The 16,261-nt window shown below is 37.0% G+C and overlaps 1 long non-coding RNA gene across 2 annotated transcripts in view; it reads right to left on the bottom strand.

Annotated features, from left to right (window-relative positions):
• LOC140327751 (uncharacterized) overlaps positions 1 to 16,261 on the bottom strand; it is a 180,481-nt gene that overhangs the window by 118,178 nt on the left and 46,042 nt on the right. For both annotated transcript variants that reach the window (XR_011920103.1, XR_011920104.1), the window contains exon 3: positions 675 to 752. This is a non-coding gene — a long non-coding RNA (uncharacterized lncRNA). The remainder of the gene's footprint in view (positions 1 to 674; positions 753 to 16,261) is intronic.

Below are 16,261 nucleotides of genomic sequence, written 5' to 3'. Positions count from 1 at the left end.
TATATAGTAAATAATATTTAGATGTTATATTTAATATTTATTCTTAATATGTTAATTTATGTTATGTTACAATTTTGGTTAATAAAAGGCCTACGGGCCATTTAAGCAACATTTGTGTGATTATTTGTAAGTAAGGGGTAGTGGGGTTTGTATGGAGATTGGGAGGCAGGTGACCAAGATATGTCTTGCCACAGTCATGAGGATTACAAAGTCACATCAATGCATAACATCCAAGCACTTGATGACACGCGACTTTTATTGATGAATCAGGGGCATAGTATTATATCTGAGAAGCACATAGGTTGATTATCCTATCATTTTTTAATTGTAGATCAGAATCAATACTAAAACATAGGGAGGACATTTAAAATTAGGATACATTTGTGCCTGGTGCTAACAGTAACACCGGAGATGCAAAATGCTTTGGCACAGCTTTAAAAAAATATATTTGTTTTTTTCACCATTATCTAAAAAAGTAGATGTTCTGCTGCTAGCCAAGCAATGGTTACATGTACATGTATTGTGTATTAAATGTACTTGGCACTGGAAACAATTATTGATCATTTCCTGTTTTATTCACAAACAGTGTTTAAGAGGTTTGTTACAGCACTTTGTACATACATATTGGTCCTTAAACTGCCTTCAAAAAACGTTGAAGTTTAAGGTATACTCACTAGGGGTATTACCATTCCTGCCACAATGTCACCAGTCAACATCTTCTTGCTTCCACCTATTCAGTCTACTTCTATAGGCTAGTAAAGATATAAAACACAAAACAGAGGGTTTTTTTTGGTAAAAAGAGATAATATTAGTATTCAAGTTTCAGATAAACATAACAGAGTCTGATCAGTCTTAGATCAGGCATATGCAACAGATCCTAATTTTCATCACATAGAAAATGGTAGCATTGTCATCAAAATGTGGCCCAGTAGGGTGCTAGAGATTATTCATCTGGCAATAGTTCATACAGAATAGGACAGTGTATATATAAATCTCATATGTGAACCTGTAAGTACCTGATGCGTTTCGCCGGATAGCGGTTTCCTCATGCCTAGCGGTACATTTGCGGAGTAGTAGCAAGTACAGGAAATAGTCTGAGTATATTACAAACATAATTTTATGTTAGTAAAAGTATTAGAACATGTATAAAAATCATAAGACTATATACCTGTTATTTATACCATTCCATTCAGATGATTCAATGCTAGCTCTCTTCTCTCATTACCAGCACCTCCATCTCTACTGAATAGTGTGCATATTAAAGGGATTTAAAGGCTATGCTCATGTGACCCCAGTGACTCATGTATCACTGTGTTCCTACATCCTCCCAAAACGAACTTTTCAAACTGTACTTACACTTCTCAAGCTTTATTACTATGTTCCCATCCCCCCCCCCCCACACACACACATCTGTATCTTTGGAGAATGTGCACCTATCCTTTAAAGCCAAACTTTTTTTTTAATACAGTACAATAAGGACTCTGGCTAATTGAATGTTTTCACTTAGTAGCAAAATTAGGTGGAAAATACTTCTTAAAAATGCACCTTAAAGTCATATCAAAAGCTATTTTCATTAGAGAGTTGTTGTTAGGAGGGGTATTGCTCCAAACAACCAGCAGTCAATGGGAATACAGCTCCTATTTACATTAGCAGTCTGGGTTCCAGCAGGCAGTGTATAGGTATTCAAATAACAACGTTTTCCCATGCAAATATGCCCATACAAATATTTGTTTGGCAAATATAATGTTCACTATGAGCCATACAGGGAGGCAAACCGTGCTTCATTCCTGTATTGGAGCGTCCAAGCTTTCTGGGTTTACATAATGCTGATATAATGAAAAAACTGATTTAATGGACCGGATTTAATAAAGCTCCTAAAGACTGGAGATAGACTATCAAGGGAGAACCTGGGTGATCCAGCAAGTCTGAAATAGTGGTCCAGAATTGAAAACATTTGTTAAATATTAGCAAATGAGGAAATAAATCCATTGTCACCCAGGTTTTTCATGTTAGTCTATTTTCTCTAATCTTGGAGAGCTTTGATAAATCTGGCCCAATGTAAAGGCACTCAGGTGTCCCAGAGGTGCCTACTATATTTAAACAACACTATATAAGGTATATAAGGTACTATATAAGGCATATTTTCCTCTTCAGCTTCACTTTAAATTCTGCTATTGTAAAAGGTCATTAAAAGGTCAGCAAAGCAACTACCAAAGTATTTTTCTTTTAGTTACAGTTTTCATGATTTTTCATCTACTTTAACAATTTACAATATCCAATAAGTCAATATCTGCTTTGAAACATCTTATTTTCCCAGCTGTTTGATCTCACTGAATAACTAGATCAAAGAAAAGGCAATGGCTTTTTGAGTTTCTGCTCTGACAAGATACAAAGCTATACACAGAGAAAACAGCAAACACCCGGCTGGACAGAAGCCAAATGGCTTTGTCAGGTCTACTGCTATCAAACATCCTGTTTGATTTAATTACTCTCAAAATATTAGTGAGCTATTTAATATAAAAAAGGTATAAAAAGTCAACAATGACTGACCTTTCAGTGTTGTATGGTTCAGGCAAGCTAAATTACACAGTGGCCTTATTATATATCCCATGCACTTCAGTTTCATAGTACCTCCACCTGACATTCCTGTTTACAGAAATAAATTGTCATGTTGTTCCTTTGGGATCTGGGATTACCTCCAAGATAAATCTAACCTCCTCGCTACACCTCACCCTTACCTTCCTCTAATTTATACTTTCCTAAAGCTCAACTCTTCTCTCTTTGATAGTTTACTTTCTAAAAGGCTCCTTTCTTGGATGTTCACAACAATACCTGACTGATGTATGCAGTTCCTATTGCCTTACCCTGGCTTTTATTTGGATAGTGCTGCAAACTGTTTCTAAAAAATGAGGCCATTATGATATTGGTTTGTAGGGTTATATTCTGATAAACCTTTTTGGATTGGTGTTAGCAGATGATTATCTGCAGCAAGCAAGGTGATTAAGGAATTAGCTGTCTGCTCTTTGATCAGCAGCTTGCATTGCAGCATCTCCTGCTTTCCTTTAGCAGTATCTAAAAAAGAAGATGTTCTGCTGCTAGCCAAGATATGGTTACATGTACATGTATTGTGTATTATATGTACTGCACTGGAATGTTGCACTGGAAACAATTATTGATCAATTCCTGTTTTATTCACAAGCCGTGTTTAAGGGGTTTGTTACAGCACTTTGTACATACATATTGGTCCTTAAACTGCCTTCATAAACTTTGAAGTTTAAGGTATACTCACTAGGGTTAATAACATTCCTGCCACAATGTCACCAGTCAACATCTTCTTGCTTCCACCTATTCAGTCTACTTCGGTGACTGAGACGGTGCAACAAGCTCTCAAGGCTGAGTGGGGGCTTGTTGGAGGTGAAGACTGCAGCGTTAGATTGGGGGGCTGGTATCTGGAGGGAACTGGTGCTGGACCACCCAGGGATTTACAATTGGTTGCTTTAGGTTACACATATTTATCACCCTAATAAATAAATAGGATAAAGTTTTGAACTCATCTTATATTCATCTTGCATTATAGACATTTTCAAGTTTCCTCTTTTTGTGTACTTAGTCAAGTAGCAGTTTTATTGTGCACAACAAAGGGTGAGGGTACTGTTTTGTATACTGGAGCTGGTAAGTACCCTTATTGAAAAATTTTCCAGCAAACCTAGGATGAATTTTCTAAAAGTAATTTGGTATTTGTAAATGTCTTCAATTCTGGACCAGATCCATTCCGGGTTTGCTGGATCACCTAGTTCACTGATTAAAGTGTATTCTCTCCAGCCTTGGAGAGCTTGAATAAATCAGGCCCTTTGTGTTCTAGGGGGTCTCACTATGGTCTCCGGGAAAAATAGAGTAGGAACAATTAAACATTTAGCAAACAAAACATAAAAACATTAGTGATGCCATTTAACAGCAACTAGGAGAAAAACTTGACTTGATGATGAAAATACTGCTGGTATCAACTGTTTTTTTTTCTTTTTTTTTAAATTCAGTGATTTTTTTTTTATGTACTGCATAAGTGTGACAGACAATTCCTAGTGTTATTTTTAGGAAACCTTAAGTGCATAGGTTTATAAGGTAACAATAGGTAATGAGATATATTTCAGGCTGGGTGAAACCTGGATGCATTACATGTATGCAATACCAAAAGGAGATGTATTTTTAGTCCAGAAAATAAATATAAGTTAAATATCTTTTTGTGTTTTTTTTAACAAAGACACTGGTAGTTTTAGTAAACGTCATGTTTAAAAGAAACTGATGGGTCTTGCATAGGAACATATAGCCTCTTCTTATGGGATCAATTTTGTGGTGGAAAAAGCTTTTCCACACTAAGATTGAAATTGTGTCCCTTTCAGTTCAGCAAAGTGGCCAATTCTGTGTAAACATGTCCAGCTCCCTTCTACATTCAGTTTTGGTTAGTCCACCAGCCAATTGAGTGTTCTGTGGTATTCTTGCACAGGCAAATATCATGGACAGGAATACAATGAATGGTTTACCAAGAGGAGGGTTTACCCTCCCTGGTGGTATTCCCGAGTGTGGCTCTGGGTGGATTCTCCACACCAAAAGCAGTAACCCTGAGCCACACTCGGGGTGAAGTTGCCAGGGAGTGCACCAAGTCCTACCTGGTTCCCATGTTCCAGGGGCATCCTCCAGCAGTGCCCACGGTGTCCTTTAGCGATGTCCGCGGTGTCCTCCAGCGATGCCCGGCATCTGCTTCTCCTGGTGATGCTGGCTGGGCCTCGCCAGGCTACAGAGATGCCGTCCGGCATTTGCGTTACCGGCATGTGAACGTTGGGGACGCGAGGCCAGGGGAAGCAGATGCCAGGCATCTGCTTGTGTGTCTTAGGCAGAAGGACGGGAGCGTGGGGCAGGTAGGCAGGACCAGACAGAGAATTTAAAATAATGAGGAATTTTAAATGTACCGCTTTTACATTTAAAAATCCCCATTAGTCAGATTGCCTAGCCTGTGTGGTTTGACATATATCATTCAGAAAGAAGAAGAAGAAAGAACAGGCTTTTGAAGGCAGTGATTTAAATAAAACATTTGTACAAAGAACAAGTTAGTCTTGATTGGCAAAGTCCAACAATACAAATTTCTCAACTAACATAGTACTTCCTACGCTAGTCGGTAACACATTACTCTTTGTTTTACATATCACATATAATACATTGATCTTTACAAATATTGTCTCAGTTATGGACTTGTTTCCCCCAGGAGGCTTCTTCAGGGGATTATGAGACCATATTTGAGTTATATGATGATTGGTAAACACAGAGATGGTGAGTAAATAATTATTTAAGATAAACTAATCAGAGTAATATGAGGTTGGTAATGTCGATTTTGACTGTTGGCTGCAATCATAGAAATACAGTGGTAATATTATGTGGAGGTGTTCTTAATAGTAATACCAGAAGAATCTCCACTATCAAATACGGCCCTTCCCATACATCGATGGGAGAACGTTCTAAGTGTTATAGGATATTATGGTTGATAAATCTTATATTAAGCTTAAATATTTGTAGTTACCTGAAAATAATCCCGTAGGGGTATCAAAAGAGTTTCTCACGTTGGTGGATAGTAGGAAGGACGGAGTGTCGGCTGGCACACAAAAGCCAATTGATGCTTAGATCCAGAATCCATTGTGTCATCCAGTGATGTTAATTCTTCATCATTCTTAACCATAATTTCTAACTATGACAACCAATGATAATAACCCATAATGTACCCATTGGTAAATGATGGCTACCCTGTTCTGTGGTAAAAATTAAAAGGGAAGTAAGACAAATATAGCCATGATGATCTGTCTTTTTAAAGTTTAGTTGAAATTTAAAGTAAACCCTGTATTTTATTAGTTTACATATGTTTCCTCCTGCCCCTAGTGATGGCCAATCCTTTTTAGAAAACAATTGGCAAACTTGGCACTGGTTTCCATTATATCTGAGTAGTATAAGTAATAGAAAATAATAATAGCAAACCTTGATCTCAAGTGCAAGGTCATGACATACACTATTACATACCTGGCTTTTCCCCAACCAAAATCATTGCAATATACCTTTTCATTTATTGAAAAAAAAATACCTAAAATACTGTGCACTGAAATTAAATGGTTAACTTTAAATCTCTGAATTCTCTTAATCTTACTAAAAGGATTGTGATCTCATGCTCTACATGGCAAAAGCTGGGTGTAAGGTAAGTATATTTTCCAACTTTTCCCCACATCTTTATTTTTATAGGTGTATTCAAGTGGATTTAGATGGAAAGTGTCAGTATGCAATTAGCTGATCTTGCATTTTGAAAATGTCATAAACGTGCAACTGACAATTAACAGAAAGCTTTCATAGTTACACATCACTATTTCTGTCCTCCTTGTAGACAACTGAACTGTAAGTACTTCTTATCATTACTACGTTATACTACTTCCACTACAGCATTGGGTGTTCAAATACATTTACACAGCTATTTTAAAAGGCTTCATGCAGTAAGCAGAGTCAATGGTGTGTATGAAATAATTATTACTGGAACAGAGTCATTTTCCATTTCTGCTTTTTGGTTAATTATCATAAAAAGGTGCAAGAGACTATAGACCCTTTAATGCGATCAGGCATATTCTTTGTAATTATTATGCATAGGATTGTCAACATAATGTAGCAAATCATTTTTAAGCAAGCATAGAGTTTCCACACATACTTACTATTTAAAAATGAATTGATTTATATCTTAATTAAAGATAGAGTTTCAAACAAGCATAACGTAATACATATATAAATACATATTGTTTATACACATTTATAGTATTACAAAGATAACAACCGGAATAGAGTAAACAAATCTTAATTCTATTTTTTAATATAGTATTATGTTTACAGCTAGATTAATATTTTACATGGGGCTTATTCTTTGGGTAAAATATTTTAGTATTTGTATTGTATACTTTTTGTCATGGCTTAAATGTGGTTTGTAATACAGTTTTCAGTCTCGTTCATCTGAAATCCTTAGTGTTATACTGTAGCAACTGTATCATAAATTTTGGAAGGTTCTAGTACAACCTTAAGAATAGGATACACAATAATATTAAATCACTTGCAATATCCTAACCGGTATCCAAAAGTATCTATTTAAACCTAATGAGGAGCAAACAGGGAGGTGTTCCTGAACTGCAATCCAAGTACAACAAATGATAACTAATACCCTGCCTTAGCTGGATAATAGAGGGTCCACTGGCTGGTAGTCATTCACATGCTGTCTCGTTCATCGGTCTGCTCTGCTGGTCCTGACCTTAATCCAGCAAATTCACATCCCCAGCTGGTCTTTAAACAGCCTCATTAGCGGCGCACCATTGGGCATCTCCCATGACAGCCATCCAATAGGACAAAAGTGACATGGGGTTAGAGACTGTAACTGAATGCACACATTATCCAGAAATATGAGACAGTAAGGAATGCAGAAATGACTGGGCACAGACTACCGAGACACAGAGAATAGTTTATTATTATGCCATCCCATCTGCCTAAACAAGTTGCTTGAATAGTTTAACTGGCTTCAGTCTGTATAGTTAGAATCTAAGGTAAAGATATTTATTCAAACTGCATTCTGATTATTTCAATTAATAATTTATTTAAAGTTAACCTGTTAAGTATAATAATGAAATTACATGGGTAGCGATGCTTACTATTCACCTAAAGCATTACACATGCTTACAATATACATTTGTGCTTTTTTGTTTTTTTTTAATATTATTAAAAAATGTATATTTATTTATAAAAATATTAACATAAAAATAATTTTAAAAACTTTTAAGATCTGTCTGACTAGGAAACTGTAGGCTTGGTTCATCTAATTTACTAAGCTAAGTGAAATATTTCTTGCAAGGGAATAATTTATGTTACTATGAAAACACACCCTATTTACTGTCTGGTGGTGTCTAAGCAGCGACCAGAACAAGGAATTAGTTTCTGTTCTCTGGTCAGCAACTCACAGCATCTCCTGCTTCCCTTTAGCTGTGCAGCCTGAATTCTTCCTTCTCAGCATCCCCAGTGCACACTCTGAGCCTGTGCTCAGCTGAAGGGGATTTTAGGAGCAGATGATCTCAATCCTGTGCTGCCATTAGCTGTTAGGGCTTTATAGCCTTTCTGCTCACAGTCACCAGTTCCTGTTGTAGTATTAAGCTGAACTGCCCTGCTGCTGATATGTTATTTGCTGAGATTCACTGTTGCTGACCCTGCCTGTTTCCTAACCCTGTGATTGTATAATGCCTGGACCGACTTCTTGCCTGTGACCCTGACTCTGCTTTTGCCTTTATCCTTGGATACCCTGTCTAGTTTACTGATTACAGGTGTATGCTCTATGGCTCTGTATTCTGGAATTGCCTCTGCTGGAATCTCCTATACTGCATTATCTGTGAGATCCCAGTCCTCTGGTAATCCTTACCCAGATGCTATTCTTTGTGCGCAGAAGTCCTGGGGGCAACCATATGCGAGGCCAGTGCAGCTAGATTCCTGAGGCGTGTTCGGTGAGCACTGGTGCTGGACCAGGGGCTTACACAACCCCCCTGGGGGTAATCCCGAGTGTGGCTCAGGGTGAAATTTCATTACAAAATGTGGTAACCCCGAGCCACACTCGGGGTTGAATTGAGGGCTTACCTGGTCCTCACCAGCCTGCGACATCCTCCACCAATGCCTGCCCGGTATCTGTGTCTACTTGGTGATGCTCGGCTGTCATCTGCGTCCCCTTGGCGATGCCTGGCATCTGTGTTCCCTGGCCTCGAATTACAGCTAGGTGATGCAGATACAGGACAAGCATGCAACGCGTGTGGGCAGTGTGCATGCACGGGGGGGGGGGGGGGGCAGGACTGGCGGGAAATTTAAAATTAGAAGTATATTTAAATGTCAAATGTACCAATAATAAAATAAAATAATAATAAAAAATCATACCGCCAGGGAGGTTAAGTATGCCATGTATATTATGGTAAAACACGGTTAAACTGCACACTGACTTGCTTACCAAATGCTTAAAAATCGAAATAACACATTCATAAAAAACCCTAAAATTAGACAGAATAGTATGACATTAGGCAAGATTTCCTACAAGATTATTTGAGTGGCAAGATTCCCCAATCTTTTTCCAAATGTTACTTTAAATTAAAATTATGTTGATATTTTCATTTATTAAGTTGTCATTGAAGCATGGTTTACATTTTTTCATTATGTATCTAGCAAGTGCCAAGAAAACCTTTTGATCTCACTGGATTATGGCTGACTTGCTTCTTAAAGTCTTGTACGTAATAAATTATTAGGCCTTATCCCTATTGACATCCAATGTATTTTTTCTAATGCTTCAATGCACTGTGCCTTTTCCCTATTAACATGCTAAATCTTAGAATTTACAACCACCTCTGCCACTTAACATTAGTTAATGTTCTCTTTATGTGTGTTAAAATCCCTTTTACAGTTAATGGTTTGCCTTAACACAATACACATCTGTACAATACCAGGTATCAGTGTGAACATTCAACAATGAGTGCATTTACTCAATGTCTTTTAGGTATTACCTTATTATTATAAACTGATGTGTGTTTTGAGTCATAATTCATATTATATGAATGTCTCCTAAATAACTTGCATGCCATTTTTACGTTTGGTTATATACATTTCGAGTTGATGTAATAAAAAGTAAAAAACAAAAGCACATAACAGATAAATGCTAGTTAGCAATTTGGCATTATAGAAACTTTCAGTGTTAAAAAATAACCCATTGCATATAAAAAATGAAAAAAAAAAAATGACTTCACCTTGCAAACTATTGTAAAAATAAATAAAATTAAATGTATAGGTGTGAAATGATTCTTACACATGATGTTTGTATTTGTTAAAAAAAAACATATTTTATAAGCAGTAAATTGCTGATATGCTGACAGGTGTGCATGCCAATGTCTTGTCAATCTATTTCTCATATTCATGGCACATATTAGGCATTAAAGTTCTCCAAGGCAAACTGGAATAGATTTGGTCTAGGATGGAAAACATTTGCCAACTAATAGAAAATCCATTCTAGGTTTGTTGGATCACCCAGGTCCTCCCATGACAGTCTATCTTCTTAAGTCTTGGAGACGTTCATTAAATCAGGGCCATTGTCTTTGAATGCCATGTCAAAAAAAAATTTATCAGAAAATAAAGTTCATACTCATAACTTCAATACTGCACTCAATTATCAGTAACCTGATGCCAAATAAACTGTCCTGTAGTATTTACATAAATGTAAAGGCGATGACAAATGTTTATATAAAACATAATTAGGAACACAATAATATTGTAATGTTTTATGTTGATATTTTGTAGTTTGAGATGTATCCACTAGATGTCTCACCTTTCTATTCAAGTTACAATCACACACAAAAGCTTTCTAAAACAAATCTCAATCAACTCAATTTTTCATTTATTTTGGCACTTCATAAAAAGAAAAAGTTGAAAAAAAATTGTACAAGTTTACAGAATATTCAATTGAAATAAGATGAGTGTATCATTGATTGAATTAGCAACCAGTAAAATGTAAAAAGATATTTAAAAAAAAACTGTTAAAGTGGAATTCTTTGTTTACTATATACATCCAAGCGTATTCATACATAAAATTACCCACTTAGAGTAGTAAGACATATAACAGATATTGGGATAGACTGGGTTTCTGTGCTATGCTTGATTTTTTTTATTATTAAAGTGAACATATGCGCAAATAATGAGTTAATGCTCTCTTATCTTGTCTTGCTGCAAATTGTAAATAGGGAGTAATAACACTGTGGAAAGCATTTTTTGTTGAGTTAGATCTTACACTTGTTTTCTTCTAATTTTTGGGTGATGAATCCAGAAATGACCCCAATTTTTTGCTACCACATCCAGTTTTTATGATACAGGGTACCCTCTATTTTTGTCAAAAAATATACAAATTTTACATGCAATGAAAAAATAACCTAAATGTACTGTTTATTTGAATTTTTTTTTGTTCATACAAATGATTTATTGTTACTCTTTGACATTTTTTTTACAATAAAACATTGAAAAATTAATCAAGTCAGCAGTTAAGGTAAAAATTTACGCTTATAGCTGGAGTGTTTAGTGTTAGGACAATCCCGCTAGATGCCCCAACAATAGTCAGCCATCCTATGTATATCCCATCTACCCTGATACCATCCTTTCATGACCTTCAAATCTTGGTGGAATCATTCACCTTGTTCATCACTGACTTCACCAAGGTTTTCCAGGAAGTTAGAAAGATGGCTACACAGAAAATGCACCTTGATGCTCATATTGCAACCAAGCATTTTGTAGCTCTCCAAGAGTTTCTGGACAATTTCTGTGTAATTATTTGCTTGTGTGCTTCCAAGAAAGTCCATGACAATGGCTTTGAATGATAACCAAGCATTCTTTTCGACTTCTGACATTGTCCTGATGTTCACCTTTGATGAGCTGCTGAATCTGTGGACCATCAAACACAACGGTCTTTTTTTTTTCAAATGACAGGCTAGGAAATGCCTAAATGAGATTCTTGAAACAGTCTCCTTCAGTTGGCAAAGCTTTAACAAACTGCTTCATCAGACCCAGTTTCATGTGCAGAGGCGGGAATATAATATTCTTTCTACCAACAAGTGGCTCATGTAGAATGTTTGGATCACCTGGTTTTAGGGCAGATCTTGGAGGCCAATTCCTTTCCACCCAATGCCTCTCACAAGCTCTGCTGTCCCACATGCACAGATAACAGGGATACTTGGTGTATCTGCGTTGCTGACCCAGAAGGAAGCATACCATTTTAAGGTCAACACAGATGACCCAATTGTGTTGGTGATATTGCAACAACTCCATTACTCTCTTTATGTCTGGATATTCTGGGATTTCATCTGAATGAGCCACTGGGCATAAAGTCGATGGTAGACTAGGATACTCTTTTACATTTATTTTTCTTGTTATATCCTGAAGTTTTCACTATAAAAAACTACCAGTCACTGAATTGATGTCCTGGCTCTCGCCAAACCATAGGTATACCAAATGGCATCTTATCTTGCGTTCCCTTTGTCGACATCCGTAAACCCTCGACACACTGTTTGCACACCTTATGAGGGGCCCAAGACTTATCTTGATCACCAAGTTTACCTTTGAATTATGCCAAATAGGCTTGCTCTACAAATGTGCTGATCTTCACCCTTTAACTGGGAATGGTGAAACTGCAACAGATATAACAAAATGAATCGGGGTTGTTTGAGCACTTACCATGAGAAACAGCAGAGCCGGACATGATCTGAAAGAAAGGAAATACGTGTGTAGAAAAATAAATTTTACTTATTCACTACGTAGAGCCGCGCACAACCTCTGACCACACTGTCTTGCCTGTAAATAAATAGCCTATACAAATCCACGCTACAGTAATCGCATTATTAAAGGGTGGTAGAAAAAAACCTGAAGTGATAGAAGAAAACTAACTGCACTTTCAGTATCAGCATACCTATTTTAGTGTAAAAAGTTTAAAAATTGAAGTCAACAAAAAATTTGTTCCAAATTGTTCTCCAGTGTAATCTGCTCAAATATTTACCTTTTCTGGTAAAATATTGTTTCAGATACCCTCCATGGATATATTCATATAATCAATAGTATAGGTTGCTCAAAGCTTGGAATTGATATAAACACTCAGTTCTTTATAAAAAAATAAAGTAAATACAGTATTTTTTTGGTATTGATTTCCTGTACATATGAAACCAAGATAGTTGCGACATATGTCATAATATATATTTTGGTCTGTCTTTTTATCCACCAGTCTTAACCTCCCTGGTGGTAAGAATACTAAGTATTTTAAAACGTAAAAGTGGTACATTTAAAAATACTTAGTATTTTACATTTCCCGCCTGGTCCCGCCTACTAGCCCAACGGTCATGCCCCCAGCCACACACTCGCAGGCAGATGCCCGGCCGGCATCTGCCTCCCCTGGTCTTGCGTCCCCAACGTTCACAGGCCCAGAACACAGATGCCAGCCGAGCATTGCCAGGTTACACAGATGCTTGGCCCGCATCGCCAGGGGAAGAGGATGCTGCTGGAACGTGGGAAGCAGGTAGGACTTTTAATCTCCCTGGCAATTCCACCTTGAGTGTGGCTCGGGGTGAATATTAAACAACAAAAGCGGTAACCCTCGAGCAACACTCAGGGTGGAATTGCCAGGGTGGTACTCGGGAATACCACCGGGGAGTTTAATGATGATTTTTTCCAGTAATATATAGCCCAGGGTTATTTGTATGAAAATAATTTAAGAGTAAGTTCAGGATACATGTAAAATATAGCTACGTTCCAGGAAACAATGCAGATGTGCTTAGTTTACACCTTTCGAGAGTTTCCTTTTTCAGAGCTCTGTTCTTCTCTAAAAACATATTATTATTATTAGCTTGTATTTATATAGCTCCATTATAATATGCAGTGCTTTACAAAGTTGTGTCGCTAACTGTCCCACAAAGGGGCTCACAATCTAATTTCCCTACCATAGTCATATGTCATTCACACAAGGCCATTTGTGAAGGGAAGCCAGTTAACCTAACTGCATGTTTTTGGGATGTGGGAAGAATCAGGGGGGCACAGAGGAAACCCATGCAAACATAGGGAGAAAATACAAACTCCTTGCAAATGCAGTCGTGACCAAGATTCAAACCCGAGAACTAGACTGCAAAGGCAAGAGTACTAGCCACTGAGATCTACCCTATGACTCCAACCCAGCCACTCCTAACCCAGAAGTACACAAATTTGTAGTTTGGAGATGACATCATTCTGTCAGTCAACCAGTGGGTTTGTATTGTATTTTGGAATGTATTCAGAGAGTCTGAACTTGAGACAATCACCTACTGGCTATAGGTTGTTTCCTCACACCTTGCCTCTAAGAAACACTGGACATACTCAAATTTTGTGAGACCAATAGCTGAATTTTTGAATAATAAAATACTTTTTATGGTGCTAGGCTATGTGCCATTTGCTTTCTGTTTTATAGAATAGAGGATTCCCAGATCCTAATAATCTGAGGTTCCCCCTGCTCACTTGTTTATAAATATTTACCAATGGACATTTCTTGTCCTGTGTCTTTTTAAATGAGGAAACTGTGGGCTGTCTGCCGCATCCCTGTGGAGTCCACTTGACTAGGTTTCAATTAAACAAATAGATTTTTGCAAATATACAGCAGTCACAAAAACATGCCCGCAAGGTCCTGAAGAACTCTATTGACTAAACCCAGAATAGCTTTATCTACTAGCTCATCCTATCCAAGGAGGTAAATTGATTTAAACTGTATTATACCAAGCTAGATCCAATCCATTGTTTAAGGTTTCACTAACCATGTCTATTATCTGTCCTTGGATTTTCTAACATACTATCAGAACTGGTGATTACCTCCATTACATCTAGTAGTCTAATGTACTTCCCTCAATCTCTGTAGCCCATACCTACTTTTGGTGGAAATTGGACTTAATTTAATAAAGCTCTCCAAGGCTGGAGAAAATACACTTTCATCAATGAATCTGGGTGATCCAGCAAACCTGGAATGGCTCTGGTCAATTTAATAACAAATAGGAAATTACTTTTAAGAAATCCATTCTAGGTTTGCTCCTTTTTCTCCTTTTGAGATACAGGTATAATGGTTTGAAAAGCAGATTCTCTTACTTAAAGTTTTTTTTTCTTGTTTCATTCATATTATTGTGTTCCATAGCTCTGATAGTCTGAATACATAATTTTACAAATAGTTGTATTTTGCAAAAGAGCAGGCTAGAAATTGCTTAACATGCTTCTTGCATATGGTGCATAGATTTATTTGCACTAATGAGTGAATTTCTTTTTACCTCTTTACTATTCCACATTGAAGTATACATCAGTCAGGGGACAGCTTTATATTTAAGCTAAAAAAACTCTTAACAGGTAAATTCTATTGTCCTAAGATAGTAGCACAATAAGTGTTAGGGATCCTTCACAGCCACAGTACAGCTTGGGAGTTCTGGGCTAGCAAGATTTTTCTCTACATCTCCTTGTATGAATTCTTTTATATACAACTGAATCCCCAGATCTGTTCAAGGTGTCTGTGCCTGTGGACCCTCTTAAGTTTTGCAATGACAGTATCCCATTTAATCATCTTTTTAAAACTCTAATTGGTCCACTTATCTGTCCAATGTGAAAGCAGCAGATCTGTGAAACACATCAGAACATTAAAGAAATTTATCACATTGACACAACACAAATTCATATGGACATTCTTGCTGTATATGGACTTTGTGGTATGTTCAAAAGGGATATAGAGTCCTAAAGTGTGATGTCTATAAAGGTTCTTTTAATGTATTTTGATATTGAATAAATTGCCACTTCCCTTTTTCAATCCCTATATAAGGATACTATTAGTTTTGCATTGTCTTAAGGTGTTTTTTGAAATGTTTTGTATTGTTTGAAATTCTTAGTAAAAACAGAATTTAGAAAAACCAATATGTTAACTCTAGCCCTACATTAAGCTAAGAAATAGCCTCTTCCTCAGTAATAATGCCCAGCTTTGCAATATGTATGTTTCCTAGTTACATTTAACAGATATATATTGATCTCGTTGCAGAGATTGTACTCGCCTTCCTCCTGATCCACCTTTCCATTCTTCCCAGTGGATCATCATGTCTTTCACTGTCTCATGCTGGTTCTTTCTGAAATCTGCTCAGCCTGTACATGGCTTAATTCTCTGAAGTTGCCGTGTATGGGACTAGGGCCAGGCAGCTCCAGGTTCACTGATGAAGGTATATCTTCTCCAGCCTTGGAGAGCTTTAATGAATCAGGCCCATTATTGGACTTCTACTAAACCCTCTTCTTTTTTGAGGTACTCACTCCATGTTGGATGACTACCACTATTTTCTCTAACTTCATTTATTGCTTATACATGCTTTAAACCTCATAAAGTATTAAAGCTGAATGCAAAAAAAAAAATTGATATTTCAGTTTCAGATGGCCACTTGTGAAAATATGTACCTACTGTCTTCTTATGTTTCTCAAGTGGTAGGTCTTGCTTTTTGTGCCTTCTCCTTCTCCTACCAGGTTCTAATTAAGGTATCCCTAAATTATCGACTGCCTAATAATTTGTTTTACATCAGTGGAGAATTAAACTATTATTTGATTAAGCACTTGCTGCAGCAGTTGGAATTAGTCGCCTATTAGTGCCTGTAGACACTGTGGACCATACCAC

The sequence above is a fragment of the Pyxicephalus adspersus genome, chromosome 3 (genome assembly GCF_032062135.1).
Source record: "Pyxicephalus adspersus chromosome 3, UCB_Pads_2.0, whole genome shotgun sequence".
Taxonomy (NCBI): Eukaryota; Metazoa; Chordata; class Amphibia; order Anura; family Pyxicephalidae; genus Pyxicephalus; species Pyxicephalus adspersus.
The sequence above is the reverse complement of the archived record's forward strand: the minus strand, read 5'-3'. Positions and strand labels throughout refer to the sequence as shown.